The sequence below is a fragment of the Chinchilla lanigera genome, unplaced genomic scaffold (assembly GCF_000276665.1).
Source record: "Chinchilla lanigera isolate Chin_1 unplaced genomic scaffold, ChiLan1.0 scaffold00050, whole genome shotgun sequence".
Taxonomy (NCBI): Eukaryota; Metazoa; Chordata; class Mammalia; order Rodentia; family Chinchillidae; genus Chinchilla; species Chinchilla lanigera.
The window spans coordinates 7,171,681-7,183,917 of NW_004955451.1; positions in this window are offsets into that span (position 1 = coordinate 7,171,681).

Here is a 12,237-nt window from a genome sequence, read left to right on the forward strand (position 1 = left end):
TATATATATATTATTTTTCCCTTCCTTCTTTCCTTTTAATGACCAGTTTTCAAACTAAGGAATCAAAACTTCAGTTACTTCTAATGGTGTCCAGTTACTTCTATTGGATTTTTAAAGGCTTTTTGTGTGCTTGCTTGTTTATTGGTGGGAAGTTTTCTATTGTTGTTTCTTTTTAGAAAATGTAGTATCATCACAAAATTCATGAGTTCTTGAATGTTAAATTTAAATACATTTATAAAATAAATTATCCTCATAAATTGGGAGCTGTCTATATAAGTCAGGGCTCTCCAGAGGAAAAAAACTAATAGAATGTGCATAGAGAGAGAGGGAGAGGTCTATTTTTAGAATTTGGCTCACATAATTGTGGAGGCTGGCATGTCTGAAGTCTGCTTACAGGGCCTGCAGGTGGATTTAAATACCCAGAGAAGAGTTGATGCTGCAGTTAGAGCCTGACGGTGCCATAGAGGCAGAGTTCCCTCCTGATGGGGTACGTTCCACTGATCGGATAAGCCTACCTACTTTCGGAAGGTCATCTGCTTCACTCAAGGTCTACTGATTTAAATGTTAATCTTCTTTTACAAGTATCTCCCAGAAACATCCAGAATGGTATTTGACTAAATATCTGGGTATTACAGTTTAGCCAAGCTGACACACACAATTAATAATTATAAGATCTCCAGGGCTGGGGATTTAGCTCAGTGGCACAGCGCCAGCCTGGCAAGTGCAACGTCATGAGTTCGATTCCTGGTACCAGCAAAAAACAAAAAAACAAAAACAAACAAACAAAGAAAAGGTCTCCCTATATTTATAATAACAGCACAAAATACAAATGCTAAGTGAGTGGTAAAATCAGTGCTCATTATGGGTGTCCAGAGATGAGAGAGAACCAAATAAGAAAGATTTGAATGAGTAACTTCCGTATATTCTGCAGGGTTAGGCACTGGATATGGAAAAAAAAATGGGCTTGGTTCCACCACTTCAAATGTAACCTTGAGCAACTCATATTAGCTCACTCAGCTTCTGAACATTCATCTAAAAAGCTCAGCTAATAGCATCTGTCTTGCCTTCCAGTGAATTTTGTTATGACAGCCAAAAGTTCTTGTGCCCATTAAGACATTTTGAAAACTCTGCTCACTACACAAACATAAGATGTTATTAGACTACTTTTCTTAAGAACCAATGAACTAAAAGGGTCAAACAAAAGTGCTTTGGAGTTGTACTAATAAGTGTAATGTCGCATTATGATTGCCAATGACTACATATTTACTTGAGAGAAGCCACATTTTAAGAGGCAGGAAAGTTGTTACTCTCCTAAGGGAAAAAGAACCAGAATACTAATTTTCCATATGAATGCCTTTGTCAGTGAATTTGTATTTCCCCTAGTGTCGGATTCTGTATGTCAGTGTACACTGTATGTCAGTGTAACTGTGGCAAAGCAAAGGATAAATAAAGGTAGCTATTGGTGTCATAATAATAAATGCAAAGGCTGTCTCTATTTGTTTATTCATTCAACAAGCATTTATCAAAGACCCGTGAGAGACTATGCTAGGTGCTACTAAACACTCAAAAATGAATCAAATCTAGACTCTGTGTTTAAGCAAACTAAGGGTGTGAGGAAGAAACAGGAATTAATAAGGAAATGCTTGCAACACAGAAATGGAAGAGTGGGGCACAATGAGTGAACTCAGTAGCATCTCGTGGAAGTTCACAGAAGGAGACAGTGTTTAAGCTGAAGGTTCCAGGGAGCTTCTTGGAAGAGGTGGCACTGACAGGAACCCGAAGAATGGGAATAGATCTGGACCTGGGAGACAGCACCTGGTGAGGTAAATGGAGTAACCAAGGCAGTGGCATTGTCAGAGTAGTAGGGAATGTAAGTTACTTGAAAGGAAGAAGGAATGGAGTGTGGATATCTGCTATTTGTGGCAGTCTGTGAGTTTGTTCCCTTACCTCTAACTTCTTTCCTGTGATTTGGGAAGGTCCTCATGATTCATTTGCTATTGCAGTGACAATAAGCCTTCCTCCATCTAGCTCACCAACTCCAGCTGATGGGTAAGAAGGTCACTCCTGATTGGTCACCTTGATGGAGGGGTGTCTCGGTTACTTTTCACTTGTTGCTGAGACAAAATACCCTATACCCCAAATTAAGGAAGGAAAGGTTTATTTAGCTCACTGGAGGTTTCAGTTCATACTTGGCTGGCTCCAAGGCAGAGTGGCACATGGCACAGGGCAACTGTTCATGGTGGTGGAAGACAGCAAAGCAGCAAGAGCAGAAAAAGGGCGGCAAGCAGCTCTTTTCCTCCCTTATATTGTAAGCAGGCTACCCCCACCTAAGGGGCTTGTAGCTCTCACATAATCTCCATGCCCCCCTCTTCCACAGGCTCAGGATGAATACAAAGTAAGCACCCTGGCTCCCTGCTGAGTCACTTAGCCAAACCTCTAGACTCCTCAAGTTGACACAATGTATCAACCATAACAAGCGGTTTATTGTCCTATACTGTCTCAGTACCTCAAAGTTTATTAGGATGAGGTATTTTCCAGCTCTGAAGCTCTGTGACACTCAGAAGCCAAATCATAAAAAATGCAAAACTTAATTTGCCTTCTTTTTGATTCAGTCTTCAAAGCGGAAAGGATCAGGCTGTTCTATATCACAGCTTTGCCAGGAGACACAAAAGCTGACTTTGCCCCTAAACTTTGTGAGGCAACGTGTTGTAAAATTGTTTTTCCACTTTGTTGTTCAGGATTCAGCTCTCAAATTTTGGTATTGTCAGTGTATCTACCCATTTTAAACTGTCTTCATTCTGTCTACTGTTTCTATTCTCTTTAAGGATCAGAAATTAAATAACCACATTTTGTTAGAACTGCACACAAAATAAGAGTAAGTTCTGGATATGAATCTAAGGAGTTTGCCAACATGTAAAGTATGTTGAGGTTTAGTGCTATCCAACTCTTTACTTTTTGGAGGGGATCAAACCTAGAATCTTATACCTATTACACAGTGCCTTATCACTGACCTATATCCCCACTCTCTTGTCTGGCTGTTTAAAGGGGTGCACATGTGTTGGTGTGAGTGTGCAAAAGAGTATATGTGTGTGTCTCTGTGTGCATATGTGCATGTAAATGTATTTTTCCTTTCTGAGCTTGTGGTGACTAAGTTGAAGACAAGGAACCAATGACAACTATAATTTTCCTGGAGAATCGGGGAAATACAGAGGAATCTAAAGTAATGAGAACTTTTGTAGGACTACTTGTAAGAGATAGTCGTGGTTTCCCCTGCTGTACACTGGCCTGGTGATGACTGTGAGGTAGTATATGGTGTATCCATTATCTCTGAGAAACAACAGTTACATGATCAGGTCAACTTCCCCTGAGAAAATTGAAAGAAAATGAGTAAGTTTGTGGTCTCCTGAACCCACACCAGACTTCCTTCATCTACCATGAAATGCTGTGAAATAATTATTATGCAAATCATAAAATCCTGCAACTGTGCATTACACTGGGAGTTAGGTAGCTTGTATCCAAAAGATGTGGGTTTGGAGAACGTCAATACATCTCCAAAAATCAGTAAACAAGTGCGCTAAACAATCACCTAGAAAGATGGAACTCATTATCAGGAGTCTATTTAAACAGAGACTGGAGGTGCATAACTATAATCCTAGCTACTGAAGAGACTGAGGCAGGAGGATTACCAGCTTGAGGCCAGCCTTGGCAATTGAGTAAGACACTATCTCAATGAACAAGATAATCAAGCACGTGTGAGGTCCCATCCCATTTCTCCCTGTCTTTCGCCTGCTCATGGTCCTAAGCTGTAAGTGGTGGTGAGGTTATCACAAGTCATCCTAAGTAGGATGTCTTTGCTTTTTCAGCAAAGGTCATGCTTCTGAAAGAAGGACCAAATGGTCAAAGGTGATGTTGATAGCAAAAATGGTAACAGCGACCCAACTAGGAAGTAAAGCATGTTTCAGAGTTGAAGGTACACTTGTCGTATTCCCCAGCAGGATTACCATGAGTGCTTACCGAGAGTAGACACAGGGATGAGTGTTTTTGTTAACACCACTTCATTTAATACTCACAATAACACTAAGCCCTTGTTTTATACATGAAAAAACAAAGGCTGAGAAGTGATTTGTCCCAGTGTGAATAATAGGCAAAGCTAGGTTCAAAGCCATGGTCACAACAGATGCAAAGTCTGAATCTCAGCACCAGGATTACATCAGCACACCCCAGACTTGAATACAGCATTACCAGGATCTGTATGCTTGTCCATGGTCCTCAGCAATTTTATGGAAGAGGCCATTTCCATCCCTATGTCTTGAGGGTATTGTAGGGTGTTATGGTTTGTGTCTAGATGTCCCCCAAATCCTCATGCAGTCATGGGGTGGGCTCTTAGAGTTTATGAGTTATTCATGGTTCAATGTTGGAATTATGAATGTGAGTACTATACCTGACCAGGGGCAGATAGTTTGCAGACAATGTAAGGGAGGGCAAGAGCTTTGCTCTCTGTCACTCCTCCTCCATTTTGCTCTTGTTGCTTTTGCTGTTTTCCACCACCAGGAACTGTTGCCCTCTGCCATGTGCCACTCTGTCTTGGAGCCAGCCCAGTATAGACTGAAACCTCCACAAACTGTGAGCTAAGTAAACCTTTCCTTCTTTAATATTGGATGTCAGGTATTTTGTCTCAGCAAGGAGAGAAAATTAACTAAGACACAGGGACACTAAATCATGAGAGCACCAGCTAGAAACTTCATGTTCACTAAAAGCCCAAAATATCCTCTCCCTCCTAAAGTCAGTGGCAGACGTACAGTTGAATCAATGCTCCCTGGGAGAAACCTGAGGTACCATCCTGTTGGGCATGTAACTGCACTGGGGAGATGCAGCTCTATGGGGCTCAAGAAAAATCCAGGACAGCAGTCTTCCCATAAGGACTCCAATCCCTTCTTCAGATTAAAAATGGATGTGACCTACTCAACCTGTGTTGGAAATACCATTTTTATCAAAGAACATCCAACCCAGTCAGCCAACTCTTCACATGATTAATGGGGCTCCCAACCAACCCCATTTTAACTAGAACAGTTTTCTGAAATGCTTTTTTTATATTGGGCTTCCTTATAAAGCTTCTGTTTGAGGGAGAGATTCCATCTGAAAAATAAACAAACAAGTAAACAAAAAATTGTTTGGACATGATTGTTTCTAGCCTCCTGAATTAGTTGCTATTACTCCTAAGCCTTTATGTATATTTGAGGATCCGGAGCTGAACAAAAATCTAAGAAATAATTTTCCCCTACCCTATGTCTCCATCTGTGTGGCTTTAAACCACCTAGCTTTTGATGCTGTATGCCACAAATTTTAGTGCTCCTAAGCCCTTAAGCATATTATTATAGTGACTCCCTAAAAATGTGCAAATTTTTAATATTCGATTGGGAATGGCACTGAAGGAAATCCTAGACAAACCTGAAATGGTGATACCCTGATGAAGGCAAAGGTAGGGTCTAGCAAGTTGTGCATTGGCCTAACAGGAGGGTAAGGTCATAGAGAAAGCAATCATGTTGTCAACGTACAATTGCCAAAGTAAAAGTGTGGTCATAGCCACTTCACATATATGGACCCAACACCCTTTGGGGATGGTGTTTCTGTCTTCAATAGTGTGGGACTGACTGCCCCCCCCAATCCCACACATAATAAAAGGAAGCCTTCAAATTTACAGCCTTTAATAAAGTTCATAGTTCTTTCTGCCTATCTCAACACATTCCCGCAGGAAACCATCTTCAGGGACACCTCATGGCCTCAGGATATGGACAGACGTAAGGAGGACCACTGTCCAAGTACAATATTTGCTTCATGTTTTGTAGTTCTAATTGTCCTTTGCTTTCTGAGGCTTCAGGAATAGGTTTGGTTTTAGACTTCTATTTAGGCATAATTGGTCAGTGTGACCAGTTACGGTCTATCTGTGTGTTATTCCAGAGCACCCAGCTGCATCTCCCTCGTGGCCTCATTTCCCTCTTCTGTTTTTGCGTATTCCACTGCAGCAGAGCTAATAATTGCAACTAATTAACTTATGAATTGCCTTGAGGTAAGGACAAAATTGCTGACATGAAGGAAGTCAGTGGGTTGGGCGTATGCAGTAAGAAACAGTCCCTTACAAAGTAATCCCTGAATTGTGGCTTCCAGCCCTTGCCCCTCCTACATCAACAAAACTGATCTGTTGTTTTTATGGTGAGCAGACCCATGAGTGTTTCATCTACCAGCTGGGGAAATTACATCAGTGAAAGCCTCCCTCTTTCCCGTATATGAGAATAAAAGGGAGCATTAAGGCTGTGGATCAATTACTATACTTTGTATAATTAAGAGTAACTCCAGAATGAAGAAAACAGAAGACTATACCATCTTCCATTGACAATCTTGTTCTTTTCTCCAGTGTGGCTGTCATGCACAGCCATGTGGAAACCCCCAGTGATCCCCATTCACTTGTCTCATGCAGAACCCACCCACTTCCATTTCAAGGCATGGAAATCAGAGTTGGCTTTAATATCCACTGTGGTCTGGAAATTACCACTTGATGGAAGAACTGAATTCTACTCTTTAAATTAAATTTTTAATTATTTGGCTAGTGATTTTTTGAGATGGGGGTCTAGTTTTGTAGCTCAGACTGGCCTGAAGCTCTCTATGCAGGTTAGACTGGCCTCAAATTCACAATCTTCTCACCTCAGTCTCTCAAATTTCACTTTTTTGGGGTTTTTTGAGACAAGATCTCACTGTGTAGTACAGCTGACCTTGAACTCACTATGTAGCCCAGGTTGGCCTTGAACTCATGGCGATTATCCTTCCTCAGCCTCCAGAGTGCTGGGATTACAGGAGTGTGCCACCACACACTGCTCCAAATTTCACTTTTAAATAACGTTGTCAAATTTTTCCTCGATATATTGATTCACTGTCATCTCCTTCTCTGCATATCCCACCATTTCACTGATTTCTATCATATAAATCTACCCAAAATAGTCCAAAAACTTTCCACTAGCAGTTGTTCAAGTATCTAAAGTTGAACCAAATGCTGTCCATTCATCATCCTCTCCAACTCCCAACTGTTCTATTTTTTATAGCTAAACAACCCTAATTTCTTCAAATGTAAATCATAATTTCTCACCATCATTATAATACTTACTGTAACCCCACAAAACAGGTGCTGTTTTTACTTCTACTGTAGGGATGCAAAAACTGAGGCTGTTATAGATTAGGTAACTTTCCCAAGGTGACACAGTGTCAGAGCTTGTACCTGAACAAATATGTCTTACTCCAAAGTGGATGTCACTAACCACTTTCCTATGCTGCCATTAATATGTTCATATTTTGGACAGTATCCAGTTATAATCTCTCTCATTAAATGCAATAGCCAGAATGGGACACATTGCTTGTGAACTTGCTTGTCTGGCACAGACTGTAGAAGTCTCCTATGCTCACCGTGTACTTCTGTTAACGTAGCCCAAGACGATCTTGGAATTTCCTGGTAGTTCCATTTCACAATTAATTTGTCTTAATTAAAATTCTGATCTACTGTCACATAGACTGCTATAAATTCAGGTGCTATTTCTATTTTATTAATTTCCTATCATATGCAAATCAAAGCACAATGGGCTGGGGATATGGGGATGGACAGTGTTAGACATAGTGCACCTTGATCTCAAAAGGGGTAGTGAAAAAAAAGGAAGGAAAGAGATCCATATCACTCAAGTTATGTAGCAGGTAAATTGAGAGATCTTAGGAATGTCATCCTTTTCCAACTTTGTGACTAATGTTACTCTGTGACTAATGTTACTCTGTGAGTATGGAATCCCAGTAAATTAAGAGACCAGGTCAGATATTCAGTGTCCCCCCTATATTTCCTAGATCTTTTAGACCTGAGTCGTGGGCTTTCCTTCTATTTTATGGATTTATCTTCTGAGTCTCGGCTCATCTTCCCAAACTTTAAAATTATTTCGTTTTGTTTCATTTTTTTAACCTGATTCTGCCATCTGTTGTCTTAGTCAACATGCCCAGCTATGCACTTATCAGAAATGGAATTAATATTCCTTCTGTGTTATAGATAAAAACATTGGATGGGAATTAAACCTGGACAAATAGTATTGTAGTAGAGATATAATCTCAAGTCAGGGAAAACCTGTCTGTCTCACTTATTCATTCTTCAGCCCGTACCACAGGGCTCAACATAGAGCAAACCCTATAAAAAGACTTGTTTTAATCAGTACATTAATTCAGAGCCTTCTCTTGTTTCAAACCATGGGATACAGTATTAGAATATCCTCATCAAATCGGTCATTTAATTCATGTACATAGAAAATAAAACCAAATAAGAAGCAACATTTACCACAATTCACCTGCTTAGGAAACCACAGAACAAAACCAGATCCCATGACCTAGGATCCCTATTTTCTAATCAACACGTTCCTATTATCTTCACCCACCTCTATAACTGAATTACTATTATCTACCGGAAGTTCCAGTGAAAACTCCACCTGGGACAGAAGAAATAACTTTTCCTTCTGACCGGAGCCAAATATTATTGGTTGAACACAGATAAATTACCCGATTCTTTAGGCATTAAATTTCTATAGTAGGAGAAAGAACCCTTTAAGAGAGAGTTCCCCAGATCTGGGAGCTTAGAGGGGAAGAGAGGCATTCTATCCTTTGCTCAGACACAGCAGTCGGCCCTCCGAGGAGCTCTCCAGGGTACTAGATCAAAGCTGAGCGTAAGACCCCAGAGACCCAAGTATGCTGTCTCTGCGCCTGACCAATCATGAGTCCTGCTGTCCAAACCATACTAAATATCATCTGCTATGGGTTGATGAGGAGGACCTACTAAGTTCCATGTCCCTAATTTGTGATTTTTTTATTTAAAATCCTCATGACAAACCTGCATGCTAGCTTTTATTAGCCCACTTTCCAGATAAGGAAATGAAGATCTAGAGAGATTAAGTGACTTTTGCAAGGTACTAATTTGAGAAGACAATATGTAAACATAAGACATTCTATCTAGCTCCAAGACTGAATCCAAAGTCATATACTTTCCACAGCAGATTGCTTGCCCTCAACTCTGTCCTAAATTACTTCAAGTTTGACCTCAACTATCTCCAAAACAATTTACCAGATAAATAGAAATTTGGCTACCACCCATATCTACAATCTTTCCCATCTGCTACTCAAAACCAGGCAATCCCAGTAGATCAGTAGATTCTTAATGTAACCTACATTTTCAGGCTTCTTCTATAAGAAAGCTCTGCCCTGCCCTGTAAATTGTTCTGTTTACTAACTACATTACAGAATCAGAAACAGTGGGACTTCAAGGAGGCATTTAACACATTCAGTACAACTACAGAAAGGCTCAGGGTTTTTTGTTTTGGTTTGTGCCTACTTTTTGCTCCATTAAAGAAGTAAATGTCATAAATGGATTTTATAGTTTTCTGAATATGCACATAAATGTGTTTGATTTCTGTTTTACATGTATAATTTTATACAAATGAATAATTTATTTTGTATGTAGTGTACACAGAGTAAGAAGCACCTTTTAAAGGTGTACAATTCTACAATGACAATTCTACAGTGAAAGTTATGCTTTGAATTGCGTGCTCCCCTAATTCATACGTTGAAGCCCTAACACCCAAATGACTGTGTAGCCATGCACTGCACATGTTCTGAGAAATGCTTCATTAGATGAGTTTGTCGCTGTGAGATTACCACAGAGTGCATATGCACAAGCTGATGCTATCATGTCGCAAGGTAGTGAAGTTCTATGGGACTATCGTCATACATGCGGTCCATTGTTGACCGAAACATTACGTGGTCCGTGACTGTATTTAGAGATCACTCCTTTACAGAGGTAAGTAAGGTTAATTGAGGTCTTAAGAGTGGGGCCCTGTAGCAGATTGACAGGTGGTGGTCAACTTATAACCCCCAGCTGAGCTGAGTGAGTGTGGGGCTGGGAGTAGGAGGCCCACCTGAGGACTGTTGCCAGCAGCATAAGAGGAAGACCTGGAGAAGGAGAAAGAAGCTGTTGGGAGCTGAGAAAAGGCTGTTGGGAACTGGTAGAAGCTGTAAGGAGCTGTTGGTGCTGTTGGAGGAGCTCATCATGCTGGCTTTCCTGATGAACTTGGCTGTTTTCATCCTCCAAGGAGCTCAGGACCTTGTTGGCACTGAGAATGGCTTTGCTTCACTTTGGGGGAGCTCTGGTCCTCACTCTGAGCATTGTTTCCTGGTTCTGAAGGGGAAGATGGTGCACTGCTCAGTTTCCTGGAGAAGCTTGCTGCATTGGCTTTCCCTGATGGGAACTCGGCCATCTTGATCATTGGAGGAGCTCAGGACCTCACTGTTGCTGTGGTACCTTTTGGAGGAGCTCTGGTCCCTTTGAGCGTCGCTTCCTGGCTCCTGTGCAGATTCCTCCACCTGCTAGCATGGATCCTTCATCTCACTGGCACAGATTTTCCAGATTCCACCACTGACCTTTGGCCTCCCAACTCAGATCCGTGAAACAGGCCCTCATGAGACATTGTCATGGACTCTGGGCCTCCAGTTGGATTCGTGGGAGGCATTGTTATGGGCTCTAGGCAGTCAGCTGGACTCATGCAGGACATTATCATGGGATCCAGGCCCTCAGCTGGATTCCTGGTCTATAGTGTGTGGACAGATTTCTTGCACTGTCTTGTATATAATTCTTTGGGCGACTATTATGAATAATGTTATAAAATGTGTGTCCTGTGTTATATTATTGTTCTCCTTGCAAAGTATTCCCCAAATCAAAACAGACCCTAAACCTATAAGACTAGTGTCCTTATAAAAAGTGGAAAAGAAAACAAGAACTTTGTGCACAGAGGAATGACCGTGTGAGGACACAGCAAGAAGACAGCATCGGGAAGCAAGGAAGAGAGGCCTCAGAAGAAAGTTACCCCATGAGCACTTTGATTTTGAACTTCCAGCCTCTAGAACTGTGAGAAGATATTTTCTATGATTTAAGTTACACAGGCTGTAGTGTTTTCTTCTGGCAGTGTCAGTCAATTAATACAGTTGTGCAGACACCATCCACAATCAAGATATAGACCAGTCACTGGAAACCACTGGCTTGACTTCTGTTGCTATAGGCCTAAATTGTCTAACTGTTGCATGGATAATAATTTCCTTTGGATGCAGCTGTCGCAAGAGTGTATGAGAAAAGGCAAGCAGAAGGTCCTGAGTTCAATTCCCAGTACCAAAAAAAAAGTTTATCACTTCTTTATGGCTGAGTAGTACTCCACTGTATGTATATATGTATTTATTTTGGTCCTTTTGAGACAGGGTCTCACTACTCAGTTCACGCTGGTCTTGAACTCACTTTGTAGCCCAGGCTGGTCTTGAACTTGCAATGATCCTCCTGCCTCAGCCTCCAGAGTGCTGGGATTACAGGCACTACCACACCCGGCTTACTCCGCTGTATTTAAAAAAAAAATTCTTTATCCATTTATCATTTGATTGGCATTTGGCATGTTTCTAAGATTTATCAACTACAAACTTTGTCCTTATCAACATGGGTGTGCTTATATCACCATGGTATGATGCTTTTATTTCTTTCAGGAAGATACCCAGAAGGGGAATAGCTGGGTGAAATAAAACCTCTAGTTCTAGTTTGTTTTGAGGAATTTCCACAGTGGTTGTGCCAGTCTACACTCCCATAAACAGTGGAGAGGAGTTCCTTTCTCTCCACAGCTCTGCCAGCATTTATTATTGGTTGATTTTTAGATAACAGCCATTCTTTTCAGGGAATCTCAGTCTGTTTTAATTTGCATCTCTTGAATGACCAGTGATGTTCAGCATTTTTCCATATATTTATTTGCTGTATATTTCTTCATCTGAGAAGTGTGTATTCATCTCAGATGTCCATTTTTGGATTGGGTTTTAAATTGAGGGGGTCTAATAGTTTTTAGTTCTTTACATATTCTATATAATAGTCCTTTCTCTGAAGAACAGCTGTGAATTTTTTCCCTACTCTGTGCGTTGTCTCTTCACTCTGTTGGTGGTTGCTCTAGCTGTGCAAAAGCTTTTTAATAATATGAGATCTCAGTTGTTGATTCTTGTGATAGTTCCTTTGTGATTGGGGGTTTGTTCATAAAGTCTTTGCCTGCACCAGTGTCTTCAGAAGTTCTACTTATTCCATCTCCCAGCAGATTTAGTGTTTCTGTTTTAATGCTTAGCTCTTTGATCCATTTTTATTTTAGTTTAGTG